This window comes from Amblyomma maculatum, chromosome 3 (genome assembly GCF_055883805.1).
Source record: "Amblyomma maculatum isolate TAMU_Amacu chromosome 3, ASM5588380v1, whole genome shotgun sequence".
Taxonomy (NCBI): domain Eukaryota; kingdom Metazoa; phylum Arthropoda; class Arachnida; order Ixodida; family Ixodidae; genus Amblyomma; species Amblyomma maculatum.
The window spans coordinates 62,961,930-62,978,591 of NC_139346.1; positions in this window are offsets into that span (position 1 = coordinate 62,961,930).

The window sequence follows — 16,662 nt, forward strand, 5'->3', positions numbered from 1 at the left end:
TACAATTTTTGTTGCTTACTAATACGCGCCTACCTCCATATACTGCGTCAATTTGGCCTAAACAGCACGCTGAATATTTTGTTTTATATCACCCTTGGGAGAAACGCTTGCGAATATATGCTTATGGTTTTCACCGACCCAAGGTTTGCAAGAATTTGTGTAACACGCGGCTCGTAAAATGCCGCTTTTGTTTTTAGATGAGGTTTGTGAAAGCGATTGCGAAAGTCGATTCGACCTGAGACTCCTTTGAAGGTGCTTTTCACTTTGTTGTTTCCCACTTGCATGTTCATCGAAAATATCCTCGACTACTAGAGCAGCTGATCTCATGATTTCCCTCTATATTAGGTTCAGCACCATTGAACCCTTCTATTTTTCTTGCACGTGAACTGTTAGTGCTATTGGCAGCTTTACTCGGAAGGGACAAGAAAAATCTCCATCCAAATTAGCCTCCATAACCTACTGTATAGGAATAATGGAAACAATATTGAAATTACTACTGAATGCTCTACCAACAATAAATCAGTGTACACATTTGTTCCTTTCTTCGTTCCTGCGTGGTAACTATTCAAACAAGATTTGGAGGGTACGGTAAGAAAAAGGACTGCGACAGGCAGCAAACGAGCGCGTGAAAAAAAAAAACATTGTTTTTCTGGCAACTATTTTGAGAGTAATTTAGGAAATACGAAGTGTATCGAGAATAGGCAATTTACAAAAAATGAAGCATGCAAAGCCTCCCTTAATAATATGAATAGCAAGAAAGAGTTCGAAATGAAACTATAGTTTATTTACCCAAGCTTGTCTTAATTAGAAACGGACATAAAATATGGCCATGGATACAAATTATATACAAGTTCCAGGGAGAGGGTTGTTGGCAGCATTGATCACACTTAGCAGGCACAGAGCCTTGTCGGCTTTGTTCTTATCAAACGAAGCTGTCGAAGGAGTCGCGCTTTTACACAAGCACAACAATGTCGTCTTCATCAGAGTCACTGTAGGAGTCATCAGGACACGAGGCAGACATGATTTCCTCCACTTTTTTTATCACCATGTTCACGCAAAAGCGCCAGCGCAGGCACAAGCTTAGTCGACGGGAGCGCATCAAGTCCATTTTGCTGCGAGAAACAGCCAGGATTCGGCAGGCGTCGATGTAAGTCGCTTCACAATATGCGGTAGTCGGCTGAGAGACGCGCGCAGATGGAACTGAACCATTGTTGCCACCAGCAAAAGGCGATGTTGACTCCATCACTCCGCAAAAGCTGAGCAGAGACTCGCGAGGCCGCACGACTGAAGCTTGGCTGCAACAAGCCAAGAATGGCTTGTTTCATGAAGCACTACACATTTCATGTGTCCAAGATGGAGAGGGTAGATAAAACTGGACTGCTTTAGGGAAAGCACAGTCTTTACCCTTTCCTCCTCTAGACGTGTGGAAGCCCGGCTGTTCACTCCCGTTATCTTATCTCTACAGAGAGATAAACATATTCAGAACCAGCTGGTGGTGACCCACTTTTGCTCTCGCGGGAATTACAAACTGACATGGGCTGGAGAGGTCCCTAAGCAGGACAGGTCATGGTTAAAAGCATGTTCAGCACAGGGAAAGAAGAAGAATGACGACACCACACGCAAAGCTCTTAATGTAATACCGACGGCAATGTTTTAACAGAATAACGCGGCTCAAACTACCAAACTGGCACTAAGCACAGTTTCGAATACCTGTCTATAACTTAAGCGTAAATGTATAAACTATGCGCATGAGCACAAGGCAATGCGTGTTAGTGTCGGCACTGGTACGGTTTGAGGCTGAAATCTCATGCGGCAGCTTAGAATTCCAAAACCCGAAGCAGAGCAAAGTCTGCGAGTTCAATTAGGCGCTTTTCGCGGCGCTGTGATTCCTTTGGTAGTGCTGGCTCATCGGCTAAACCTTTAGTTTTTTTTTACAATTTTATAGTTTATTGACGCGTGGACTTTTAAAGAAAATGGCAAAACGATTTTTCTCCCGCCATGCGTGAGTAAAAGTTTATTTGGTGCGTTTCGGCACGCCGCTTATTATGTGAGCTAGTGTTTTAAAAAAGTAATAATTTGGCTTATAATACTCGGCAGCTGAATTGCAATATTTTAGCATTTTTAACGCACGTCATAAAAGACAAAAAATATCGATAGCCGATAGCATCTTTTCCTGCTTTATTTTTTGATGAAGTGGAAGCGTGGGCGAATTAGTGTTACATAGTCAACGCAATATCCTGTTTAAAATTTTGTATAAGAGCATTGCGAAAATGTATTCCAAATAGCAAGTGTGCGTTATCCAGAAATATATAGTTATGCCCTATATAAACATTATGCCTTGAGGATTCGTCACAACCGTAACTCAAATCAACGTCTCTCTTTCCTATTTCATACTCTGGTTTTGCGATCTGCAACCATGACATCACTGTTTATGGTATAGTAACTGCAATATGCGTAGAAATAATATGAACAGGCGTAATAGTTGTAGCAGTGGAAAGTGACAGTTCCAGTGATCACAAAATCTTAGCTTTATCAAACGTTATTCGTATATGATAACGAGGAACAATTTAAGTCAATTTCGAGCAATAACATCCCTTGTTTTTTTGTTAGCTCGCGCGTGCCCAGCCTCAGAAGTTGAAGTTCGTAAATTACAAAAGTGAGGAAGAATGCTTGACCGTCAAATTCTTTTTACGTTTGAGAAGAGTTGACCTTGCAAAATAAATTCCAATCGCTACCAAGAGAGGAAGCACCACGCACGCGACCGGAATATTATCTTGTGCACTTCAGACTATGTCGGGCGGCGGACACAACTAAAAGAGCCGGAGGGAAGTTGAGACAGTTTTGAAGCTACATGTCCAGAATAAGAATTCGAACTAGGTTCATATTGAACGCGCTTAGGGCGCCCCTTTCTAGTGTCCAATTTCGATCCTTTGTATTGTCAATTTCATTATTTAGACGTACGTATTTTGCATTCGCATCTAGTTTTTGTTTCTGTATATTTGTGCAGAACAATTGGGTTTACAATTTTTGTTGCTTACTAATATGCGCCTACCTCCATATTCTGCGTCAATTTGGCCTAATTAGCGCGCTGAATATTTTGTTTTATATCACCCATGGGAGAAACGCTTGCGAATACAGGCTTATGGTTTTCACCGACCCAAGGTTTGCAAGAATTTGTGCAACACGCGGCTCGTAAAATGCCGCTTTTGTTTTTAGATGAGGTTTGTGAAAGCGATTGCGAAAGTCGATTCGACCTGAGAGTCCTTTGAAGGTGCTTTTCACTTTGTTGTTTCCCACTTGCATGTTCATCGGAAATATCCTCGACTACTAGAGCAGCTGATCCCATGATTTCCCTCTATATTAGGTTCAGCACCATTGAACCTTCTATCTTTCTTGCACGTGAACTGTTAGTGCTATAAGCAGCTTTAGGCGGAAGGGACAAGAAAACTCTCCATCCAAATTAGCCGCCATAACCTACTGTATAGGAATAATGGAAACAATATTGAAATAACTACTGAATGCTCTACCAAAAACTAATCAGTGTATACATTTGTTCCTTTCTTCGTTCCTGCGTGGTAACTATTCAAACAAGATTTGGAGAGTACGTTTAGAAAAAGGACTGCGACAGGCAGCAAACGAGCGCGTGAAAAAAAAAACTATGTTTTTGCTGGCAACTATTTTGAGAGCAATTAAGGAAATACGAAGTGCATCGAGAATAGGCAATTTACAAAAAATGAAGCGTGCAAAGCCTCCCTTAATGATATGAATAGCAAGAAAAAGTTCGAAATGAAACTATAGTTTATTTACCCAAGCTTGGCGTAATTAGAAACGGACATAAAATATGGGCATGGATACAAATTATATACAAGTTCCAGGGAGAGGGTTGTTGGCAGCATTGATCACATTTAGCAGGCACAGGGTCCTTGTCGGCTTTGTTCTCATCAAACGAAGCTGTCGAAGGAGTCGCGCTTTTACACAAGCACAACAATGTCGTCTTCGTCAGAGTCACTGTAGGAGTCATCAGGACACGAGGCAGACATGATTTCCTCCACTTTCTTTATAACCATGTTCACGAAAAAGCGCCAGCGTAGGCACACGCTTTGTCGACGGGAACGCATCAAGTCCATTTTGCTGCGGGAAACAGCCAGGATTCGGCAGGCGTCGATGTAAGTCGCTTCACAATATGCGGTAGTCGGCTGAGAGACGCGCGCAGATGGAACTGAACTATTGTTGCCACCAGCAAAAGGCGATGTTGACTCCATGGCTCGGCAAAAGTTGAGCAGGGACTCGCGAGGCCGCACGACTGAAGCTTGGCTGCAACAAGCCAAGAATGGCTTGTTTCATGAAGCACTACACATTTCATGTGTCGAAGATGGAGAGGGTAGATAAAACTGGACTGGTTTAGGGAAAGCAGAGTCTTTACCCTTTCCTTCTCTAGTCGTGTGGAAGCCCGGCTGTTCACTCCCGTTATCTTATCTCTACAGAGAGAAAAACATATTCAGAACCACCTGGTGGTGACCCACTTTTGCTCTTGTGCGAATTACAAACTGACATGGGCTGGAGAGGCCCCTAAGCAGGACCGGTCATGGTTAAAAGCATGTTCAGCACAGGGAAAGAAGCAGAATGACGACACCACACGCAAATCTCTTAATGTAATACCGACGGCCATGTTTTAACAGAATAACGCGGCTCAAACTACCAAACTGGCACTAAGCAGAGTTTCGAATACCTGTCTATAACTTAAGCGTAAATATATAAACTGTGCGCAGGAGCACAAGGCAATGCGCGTTAGTGTCGGCACTGGTACAGTTTGAGGCTGAAATCACATGCGGCAACTTATAATTCCAAACCCGAAGCAGAGCAAAGTCTGTGAGTTAAATTAGGCGCTTTTCGCGGCGCTGTTATTCCTTTGGTAGTGCTGGCTCACCGGCAAAACCTTTAGTTTTATTACAATTTTATAGTTTATTAACGCGTGGACTTTTAAAGAAAAGGACAAAACGATTTTTCTCCCGCCATGCTTGAGTAAAAGTTTATTTGGTGCGTTTCGGCACGCCGCTTATTATGTGAGCTTGTGTTTTAAAAAAGTAATAATTTGGCTTATAATACTCGGTAGCTGAATTGCAATATTTTAGCATTTTTAACGCTCGTCATAAAAAACAAAAAATATCGATAGCCGATAGCATCTTTTCCTGCTTTATTTTTGATGGAGTGGAAGCCTGGGCGAGTTAGTGTTACATAGTCAACGCAATATCCTGTTTAAAATTTTGTATAAGAGCATTGCGAAAATGGATTCCAAATAGCAAGTGTGCGTTATCCAGAAATATATAGTTATGCCCTATATAAGCATTATGCCTTGAGGATTCGTCACAACCGTAACTCAAATCAACGTCTCTGTTTCCTATTTCAAAATCTGGTTTTGCGATTTGCAACCATGACATCACTGTTTATGGTATAGTAACTATAATATGCGCAGAAAAAATATTAAGAGGCGTAATAGTCGTAGTAGTGTAAAGTGACAGTTCCAGTGATAACAAAAACTTAGCTATATCAAACGTTATTCGTATATGATAACGAGGAACAAATGAACTCAATTTCGAGCAATAACATCCCTTGTTTTTTTGTTAGCTCGCGCGTGCCCAGCCTCAGAAGTTGAAGTTCGTAAATTAAAAAAGTAAGAAAGAATGCGTGACCATCAAATTCTTTTTACGTTTGAGAAGAGTTGACCTTGCAAAATAAATTCCAATCGCTACCAAGAGAGGAAGCACCACGCACGCGACCGGAATATTCTCTTGTGCACTTCAGACTATGTCCGGTGGCGGAAACAACTAAAAGAGCCGGAGGGAAGTTGAGACAGTTTTGAAGCTACATGTCCAGAAGAATTCGAACTAGGATAATTTTGAACGCGCTTAGGGCGCCCCTTTCTAGTGTCCAATTTCGATCCTTTGTATTGTCAATTTCATTATTTAGACGTACGTATTTTGCATTCCCATCCAGTTTATGTTTCTGTGTATTTGTGCAGAACAATTGGGTTTACAATTTTTGTTGCTTACTAATACGCGCCTACCTCCATATACTGCGTCAATTTGGCCTAAACAGCACGCTGAATATTTTGTTTTATATCACCCTTGGGAGAAACGCTTGCGAATATATGCTTATGGTTTTCACCGACCCAAGGTTTGCAAGAATTTGTGTAACACGCGGCTCGTAAAATGCCGCTTTTGTTTTTAGATGAGGTTTGTGAAAGCGATTGCGAAAGTCGATTCGACCTGAGACTCCTTTGAAGGTGCTTTTCACTTTGTTGTTTCCCACTTGCATGTTCATCGAAAATATCCTCGACTACTAGAGCAGCTGATCTCATGATTTCCCTCTATATTAGGTTCAGCACCATTGAACCCTTCTATTTTTCTTGCACGTGAACTGTTAGTGCTATTGGCAGCTTTACTCGGAAGGGACAAGAAAAATCTCCATCCAAATTAGCCTCCATAACCTACTGTATAGGAATAATGGAAACAATATTGAAATTACTACTGAATGCTCTACCAACAATAAATCAGTGTACACATTTGTTCCTTTCTTCGTTCCTGCGTGGTAACTATTCAAACAAGATTTGGAGGGTACGGTAAGAAAAAGGACTGCGACAGGCAGCAAACGAGCGCGTGAAAAAAAAAAACATTGTTTTTCTGGCAACTATTTTGAGAGTAATTTAGGAAATACGAAGTGTATCGAGAATAGGCAATTTACAAAAAATGAAGCATGCAAAGCCTCCCTTAATAATATGAATAGCAAGAAAGAGTTCGAAATGAAACTATAGTTTATTTACCCAAGCTTGTCTTAATTAGAAACGGACATAAAATATGGCCATGGATACAAATTATATACAAGTTCCAGGGAGAGGGTTGTTGGCAGCATTGATCACACTTAGCAGGCACAGAGCCTTGTCGGCTTTGTTCTTATCAAACGAAGCTGTCGAAGGAGTCGCGCTTTTACACAAGCACAACAATGTCGTCTTCATCAGAGTCACTGTAGGAGTCATCAGGACACGAGGCAGACATGATTTCCTCCACTTTTTTTATCACCATGTTCACGCAAAAGCGCCAGCGCAGGCACAAGCTTAGTCGACGGGAGCGCATCAAGTCCATTTTGCTGCGAGAAACAGCCAGGATTCGGCAGGCGTCGATGTAAGTCGCTTCACAATATGCGGTAGTCGGCTGAGAGACGCGCGCAGATGGAACTGAACCATTGTTGCCACCAGCAAAAGGCGATGTTGACTCCATCACTCCGCAAAAGCTGAGCAGAGACTCGCGAGGCCGCACGACTGAAGCTTGGCTGCAACAAGCCAAGAATGGCTTGTTTCATGAAGCACTACACATTTCATGTGTCCAAGATGGAGAGGGTAGATAAAACTGGACTGCTTTAGGGAAAGCACAGTCTTTACCCTTTCCTCCTCTAGACGTGTGGAAGCCCGGCTGTTCACTCCCGTTATCTTATCTCTACAGAGAGATAAACATATTCAGAACCAGCTGGTGGTGACCCACTTTTGCTCTCGCGGGAATTACAAACTGACATGGGCTGGAGAGGTCCCTAAGCAGGACAGGTCATGGTTAAAAGCATGTTCAGCACAGGGAAAGAAGAAGAATGACGACACCACACGCAAAGCTCTTAATGTAATACCGACGGCAATGTTTTAACAGAATAACGCGGCTCAAACTACCAAACTGGCACTAAGCACAGTTTCGAATACCTGTCTATAACTTAAGCGTAAATGTATAAACTATGCGCATGAGCACAAGGCAATGCGTGTTAGTGTCGGCACTGGTACGGTTTGAGGCTGAAATCTCATGCGGCAGCTTAGAATTCCAAAACCCGAAGCAGAGCAAAGTCTGCGAGTTCAATTAGGCGCTTTTCGCGGCGCTGTGATTCCTTTGGTAGTGCTGGCTCATCGGCTAAACCTTTAGTTTTTTTTTACAATTTTATAGTTTATTGACGCGTGGACTTTTAAAGAAAATGGCAAAACGATTTTTCTCCCGCCATGCGTGAGTAAAAGTTTATTTGGTGCGTTTCGGCACGCCGCTTATTATGTGAGCTAGTGTTTTAAAAAAGTAATAATTTGGCTTATAATACTCGGCAGCTGAATTGCAATATTTTAGCATTTTTAACGCACGTCATAAAAGACAAAAAATATCGATAGCCGATAGCATCTTTTCCTGCTTTATTTTTTGATGAAGTGGAAGCGTGGGCGAATTAGTGTTACATAGTCAACGCGATATCCTGTTTAAAATTTTGTATAAGAGCATTGCGAAAATGTATTCCAAATAGCAAGTGTGCGTTATCCAGAAATATATAGTTATGCCCTATATAAACATTATGCCTTGAGGATTCGTCACAACCGTAACTCAAATCAACGTCTCTCTTTCCTATTTCATACTCTGGTTTTGCGATCTGCAACCATGACATCACTGTTTATGGTATAGTAACTGCAATATGCGTAGAAATAATATGAACAGGCGTAATAGTTGTAGCAGTGGAAAGTGACAGTTCCAGTGATCACAAAATCTTAGCTTTATCAAACGTTATTCGTATATGATAACGAGGAACAATTTAAGTCAATTTCGAGCAATAACATCCCTTGTTTTTTTGTTAGCTCGCGCGTGCCCAGCCTCAGAAGTTGAAGTTCGTAAATTACAAAAGTGAGGAAGAATGCTTGACCGTCAAATTCTTTTTACGTTTGAGAAGAGTTGACCTTGCAAAATAAATTCCAATCGCTACCAAGAGAGGAAGCACCACGCACGCGACCGGAATATTATCTTGTGCACTTCAGACTATGTCGGGCGGCGGACACAACTAAAAGAGCCGGAGGGAAGTTGAGACAGTTTTGAAGCTACATGTCCAGAATAAGAATTCGAACTAGGTTCATATTGAACGCGCTTAGGGCGCCCCTTTCTAGTGTCCAATTTCGATCCTTTGTATTGTCAATTTCATTATTTAGACGTACGTATTTTGCATTCGCATCTAGTTTTTGTTTCTGTATATTTGTGCAGAACAATTGGGTTTACAATTTTTGTTGCTTACTAATATGCGCCTACCTCCATATTCTGCGTCAATTTGGCCTAATTAGCGCGCTGAATATTTTGTTTTATATCACCCATGGGAGAAACGCTTGCGAATACAGGCTTATGGTTTTCACCGACCCAAGGTTTGCAAGAATTTGTGCAACACGCGGCTCGTAAAATGCCGCTTTTGTTTTTAGATGAGGTTTGTGAAAGCGATTGCGAAAGTCGATTCGACCTGAGAGTCCTTTGAAGGTGCTTTTCACTTTGTTGTTTCCCACTTGCATGTTCATCGGAAATATCCTCGACTACTAGAGCAGCTGATCCCATGATTTCCCTCTATATTAGGTTCAGCACCATTGAACCTTCTATCTTTCTTGCACGTGAACTGTTAGTGCTATAAGCAGCTTTAGGCGGAAGGGACAAGAAAACTCTCCATCCAAATTAGCCGCCATAACCTACTATATAGGAATAATGGAAACAATATTGAAATAACTACTGAATGCTCTACCAACAACTAATCAGTGTATACATTTGTTCCTTTCTTCGTTCCTGCGTGGTAACTATTCAAACAAGATTTGGAGAGTACGTTGAGAAAAAGGACTGCGACAGGCAGCAAACGAGCGCGTGAAAAAAAAAACAATGTTTTTGCTGGCAACTATTTTGAGAGCAAATAAGGAAATACGAAGTGCATCGAGAATAGGCAATTTACAAAAAATGAAGCATGGAAAGCCTCCCTTAATGATATGAATAGCAAGAAAAAGTTCGAAATGAAACTACAGTTTATTTACCCAAGCTTGGCGTAATTAGAAACGGACATAAAATATGGGCATGGATACAAATTATATACAAGTTCCAGGGAGAGGGTTGTTGGCAGCATTGATCACATTTAGCAGGCACAGGGTCCTTGTCGGCTTTGTTCTCATCAAACGAAGCTGTCGAAGGAGTCGCGTTTTTACGCAAGCACAACAATGTCGTCTTCATCAGAGTCACTGTAGGAGTCATCAGGACACGAGGCAGACATGATTTCCTCCGCTTTCTTTATCACCATGTTCACGAAAAAGCGCCAGCGCAGGCACAGGCTTTGTCGACAGGAACACATCAAGTCCATTTTGCTGCGGGAAACAGCCAGGATTCGGCAGGCGTCGATGTAAGTCGCTTCACAATATGCGGTAGTCGGCTGAGAGACGCGCGCAGATGGAACTGAACTATTGTTGCCACCAGCAAAAGGCGATGTTGACTCCATGGCTCGGCAAAAGTTGAGCAGGGACTCGCGAGGCCGGACTACTGAAGCTTGGCTGCAACAAGCCAAGAATGACTTGTTTCATGAAGGACTACACATTTCATGTGTCGAAGATGGAGAGGGTAGATAAAACTGGACTGGTTTAGGGAAAGCAGAGTCTTTACCCTTTCCTCCTCTAGACATGTGGAAGCCCTGCTGTTCACTCCCGTTATCTTATCTCTACAGAAAGAAAAACATATTCAGAACCAGCTGGTGGTGACTCACTTTTGCTCTCCTGCGAATTACAGAGTGGCATGGGCTGGAGAGGCCCCTAAGCAGGACAGGTCATGGTTAAAAGTATGTTCAGCTCAGGGGAAGAAGAAGAATGACGACACCCCACGCAAAACTCTTAACGTAATACCGACGCCCATGTTTTAACAGAATAACGCGGCTCAAACTACCAAACTGGCACGAAGCACAGTTTCGAATACCTGTCTATAACTTAAGCGTAAATGTATAAACTATGCGCATGAGCACAAGGCAATGCGCGTTATTGTCGCCACTGGTACGGTTTGAGGCTGAAATCACATTCGGCAACTTAGAATTCCAAAACCCGAAGCAGAGCAAAGTCTGCGAGTTAAATAAGGCGCTTTTCTCGGCGCTGTGATTCCTGTGGTAGTGCTGGCTCACCGGCAAAACCTTTAGTTTTTTTTACAATTTTATAGTGTATTGACGCGTGGACTCTTAAAGAAAATGACAAAACGATTTTTCTCCCGCCATGCTTGAGTAAATGTTTATTTGGTGCGTTTCGGCATGCCGCCTATTATGTGAGCTTGTGTTTTAAAAAAGTGATAATTTGGCTTATAATACTCGGTAGCTGAATTTCAATATTTTAGCATTTTTAATGCTCGTCATAAAAAACAAAAAATATCGATAGCCGATAGCATTTTTCCTGCTTTATTTTTTGATGGAGTGGAAGCGTGGGCGAGATAGTGTTACATCGTCAACGCAATATCCTGTTTAAAATTTTGTATAATAGCATTGCGAAAATGTATTCCAAATAGCAAGAGTGCGTTATCCAGAAAAACATAGTTATGCATTATATAAACATTATGCCTTGAAGATTCGTCACAACCGTGACTCAAATCAACGTCTCTGTTTCCTATTTCATACTCTGGTTTTCCGATCTGCAACCATGACATCACTGTTTTTGGTATAGTAACTATAATATGCGTATAAATAATATAAACAGGCGTAATAGTTGTAGCAGTGGAAAGTGACAGTTCCAGTGATCACAAAATCTTAGCTTTATCAAATGTTATTCGTATATGATAACGAGGAACAATTTAAGTCAATTTCGAGCAATAACATCCCTTGTTCTTTTTGTTAGCTCGCGCGTGCCCAGCCTCAGAAGTTGAAGTTCGTAAATTACAAAAGTAAGGAAAAATGCGTGACCGTCAAATTCTTTTTACGTTTGAGAAGAGTTGGCCTTGCAAAATAAATTCCAAATCGCTACCAAGAGAGGAAGCACCACGCACGCGACCGGAATATTCTCTTGTGCACTTCAGAGTATGTCCGGCGGCGGAAACAACTAAAAGAGCCGGAGGGAAGTTGAGACAGTTTCGAAGCTACATGTGCAGAAGAATTCGAACTAGGATAATTTTGAACGCTCTTAGGGCGCCCCTTTCTAGTGTCCAATTTCGATCCTTTGCATTGTCAATTCCATTATTTAGACGTATGTAATGTTGCATTCGCATCCAGTTTATGTTTCTGTATATTTGTGCAGAACAATTGGGTTTACATTAATTGTTGCTCTCATAGTAAACAGAAGAATGGGCAAAGCAGTGCTAGGGTACAAACCCAAAAACGACCGAATGATTTCACTTCGAATCCAAGGTCACCCTTTCAACATAACAGTTATCCAAGTCTATGCACCGACCACTGCTGCTGAAGAAGCTGACGTTGAGAGATTTTATGCGGACCTACAATGCCTTTTAGACCGCACCCCATCATCAGACGTCGTTTTTCTCATAGGAGACTGGAATGCTAAGGTCGGGAGTGAAGAAATATCCGGAATTACAGGCAAGTTCGGTCTTGGTGAGCCAAATGAAGCTGGGCAGAGGCTAGTAGAGTTCTGTCAAGAAAACAACCTGACCATAGCGAATACTCATTTTCAACAGCACAAGAGGCGCCTGTACACATGGATTTCACCGGACGGTCTGTACAGGAATCAGATCGATTATATTACTTGCCGGCAGAGATGGAAAAGCGCTATACAAGCAGCAAAAACAAGGCCTGGGGCCGATTGTGGCACCGATCATCAGCTTCTTGTTGCCAAAATTAAGCTTCGATTGAGGAAAACGCAGAAAACTAGAAGGCCTTTCAGGTATGATCTGGATCAGATTCCATTAGAATATGCTGTGGAAGTGAGGAATCGATTTCAAGAATTAGATCTAGAAGACAAAGAGCCCGAAGAGATGTGGACTAATGTTCGTGATATAATACAAGAAGTTGCTACTAAGGTAGTTCCAAAGCAAAAGAAATGCAAAAAAGCAAACTGGTTATCTGAAGAGGCTTTGCAAATAGCTGAGGAAAGGAGGATGGCAAAAGGTAAGGGGGAAAGAGAAAGATACAAGGTTCTCAATGCGGATTTTCAGAAAATAGCAAGGAGAGATAAGAATGCCTTCCTGAACATACAGTGTCAAGCAGTTGAGGACAACAGCCAATTAAGAAACACAAGAGCTCTGTATAAGACAATCAAAGATATCAAAGGAAGCTTTTGTGCTAAGCTGGGCGTGATAAAGGACAAACGAGGCAAGGACCTCACTGAAGCCTCAGAGATAAAGAAGAGGTGGCAGGAATACACAGAAGAACTGTACAAGAAGGACCCGGATGTGCAATCCCAACATAGGACGGTTGTGATTACTGATCTCGAGCCGGGCATCCTGAAGAGTGAAGTTGAATGGGCCTTAGCCAGCCTTGCTAAGAACAAAGCAAGCGGAATTGATGGTATTCCAGCTGAGTTGCTTCAAAACCTCAACCACGACGCTGTTAACACACTGCATACATTATGTCAAAAGATTTGGACAGCCCTGCAGTGACCACAGGATTGGAGGAGGTCAGTTTACATCCCCATTCCAAAGAAAGGCAGTGCCAAAGATTGTTCCAACTGCCGCACGATCGCGCTTATTTCGCATGCTAGCAAGGCGATGTTAAAAATCCTGCAAGGTAGGCTGCAGCACCATGTGGAACGGGAGCTTCCGGACGTGCAAGCTGGCTTTCGCAAGGGCAGAGGAACTAGAGACCAAATTGCCAACCTTCGCTGGATCATGGAAAAAGCAAGATAGTTCCAGAAACCCATTTACTTCTGCTTTATTGATTATGCGAAAGCGTTTGACTGCGTAGATCACAGCAGATTGTGGCAAGCTCTCCAAGAGATGGGAGTTCCAATTCACCTCATCTGTCTCCTCAGGAACCTTTATGAAGGGCAAGAGGCCACAGTCAGAACTGGGCATGGTCTTACTGATTGGTTTCCGATTGAGAAAGGGGTGAGGCAGGGCTGCATACTGTCGCCCTGCCTATTTAACCTATATGCAGAGTGCATCATGAGGAAGGCCGGTCTGGACGAGTCTTCAGCTGGAGTGAAGATTGCTGGAAAACGTATCAACAACCTTAGATATGCGGATGATACCACTTTAATCGCAGAAAGTGAAGTGGAACTCAAGAGACTTCTGATGCGCGTACAAGAAGAGAGGGAGAAGTTTGGGCTTAAACTGAACATTAAAAAGACGAAGATCATGGCGTCTTGCCCTATCAAGTCCTGGAGCATCAATGGACAAGAAGTGGAAGCTGTGACAGATTTTCTGTTCTTAGGCGCCAAGATTACCTCGGAAGGAGACTGCAGCCATGAAATTAGGAGACGCCTGCTTCTGGGAAAGAGAGCAATGGTTAGCCTTGACCGCCTAGTAAAGAGCCGAGACATTAGTCTGCCAACCAAGATCCGTATAACCCGTGCTATGGTCTTTCCAGTTGTGATGTATGGATGCGAGAGTTGGACTGTGAAAAAGGCTGACCGCCGAAGAATTGACGCGTTTGAATTGTGGTGCTGGCGAAGACTCTTAAGAGTTCCTTGGACTGCCAGAAGATCAAATCAGTCGATATTGTCGACCATAAACCCTGACTGCTCATTGGAGGGTCAAATTCTAAAGTTAAAGCTCAGCTACTTTGGTCATCTGATGAGAAGAGAGGAGTCGCTGGAGAAAGATTTGATGTTGGGAAAGGTTGAGGGTCGCCGGAGAAGGGGTAGGCAGCGAACGCGATGGTTAGATGGCATTCTCGAGGCATTGCAGATGAAGCTATGTGATGTTAAGAAGATAGTGAGAGACCAGAAAAGAGTGGCGTGACATGGTCCATAGGGTCACGAAGAGTCGGACACGACTGAACGCCTGAACTGAACTGACTTATTGTTGCTTACTAATAGGCGCCTACCTCCATATTCTGCGTCAATTTGGCCTAAACAGCGCGCTGAATATTTTGTTTTATATCACCCTTGGGAGAAACGCTTGCGAATACATGCTTATGGTTTTCACCGACCCAAGGTTTGCAAGAATTTGTGTAACACGCGGCTCGTAAAATGCCGCTTTTGTTTTTAGATGAGGTGTGTGAAAGCGATTGCTAAAGTCAATTCGAGCTGAGATTCCTTTGAAGGCGCTTTTCACTTTGTTGTTTCCCAATTGCATGTTCATCGAAAATATCCTCGACTACTAGAGCAGCTGATCTCATGATTTTCCTCTATATTAGGTTCAGCACCATTGAACCCTTCTATTTTTCTTGCACGTGAGCTGTTAGTGCTATAAGCAGCTTTACTCGGAAGGGACAAGAAAACTCTCCATCCAAATTAGCCGCCATAACCTACTGTATAGGAATAATGGAAACAATATTGAAATAACTACTGAATGCTCTACCAAAAACTAATCAGTGTATACATTTGTTCCTTTCTTCGTTCCTGCGTGGTAACTATTCAAACAAGATTTGGAGAGTAGGTTTAGAAAAAGGACTGCGACAAGCAGCAAACGAGCGCGTGAAAAAAAAAACAATGTTTTTGCTGGCAACTATTTTGAGAGCAATTAAGGAAATACGAAGTGCATCGAGAATAGGCAATTTACAAAAAATGAAGCGTGCAAAGCCTCCCTTAATGATATGAATAGCAAGAAAAAGTTCGAAATGAAACTATAGTTTATTTCCCAAGCTTGGCTTAATTAGAAACGACATAAAATATGGCCATGGATACAAATTATATACAAGTTCCAGGGAGAGGGTTGTTGGCAGCATTGATCACATTTAGCAGGCACAGAGCCTTGTCGGCTTTGTTCTCATCAAACGAAGCTGTCGAAGGAGTCGCATTTTTACACAAGCACAACAATGTCGTCTTCATCAGAGTCACTGTAGGAGTCATCAGGACACGAGGCAGACATGATTTCCTCCGCTTTCTTTATCACCATGTTCACGAAAAAGCGCCAGCGCAGGCACAAGCTTAGTCGACGGGAACGCATCAAGTCCATTTTGCTGCGGGAAACAGACAGGATTCGGCAGGCGTCGATGTAAGTCGCTTCACAATATGCGGTAGTCGGCTGAGAGACGCGCGCAGATGGAACTGAACCATTGTTGCCACCAGCAAAAGGCGACGTTGACTCCTACACTCGGCAAAAGTTGAGCAGAGACTCGCGAGGCCGCACGACTGAAGCTTGGCTGCAACAAGCCAAGAATGGCTTGTTTCATGAAGCACTACACATTTCATGTGTCCAAGATGGAGAGGGTAGATAAAACTGGACTGCTTTAGGGAAAGCAGAGTCTTTACCCTTTCCTCCTCTAGACGTGTGGAAGCCCGGCTGTTCACTCCCGTTATCTTATCTCTACAGAGAGAAAAACATATTCAGAACCAGCTTGTGGTGACCCACTTTTGCTCTTGTGGGAATTACAAACTGACATGGGCTGGAGAGGTCCCTAAGCAGGACAGGTCATGGTTAAAAGCATGTTCAGCACAGGGAAAGAAGAAGAATGACGACACCACACGCAAAGCTCTTAATGTAATACCGACGGCCATGTTTTAACAGAATAGCGCGGCTCAAACTACCAAACTGGCACTAAGCACAGTTTCGAATACCTGTCTATAACTTAAGCGTAAATGTATAAACTATGCGCATGAGCACAAGGCAATGCGTGTTAGTGTCGGCACTGGTACGGTTTGAGGCTGAAATCACATGCGGCAACTTAGAATTCCAAAACCCGAAGCAGAGCAAAGTCTGCGAGTTCAATTAGGCGCTTTTCGCGGCGCTGTGATTCCTTTGGTAGTGCTGGCTCACCGGCAAAACCTTTAGTTTTTTTTACAATTTT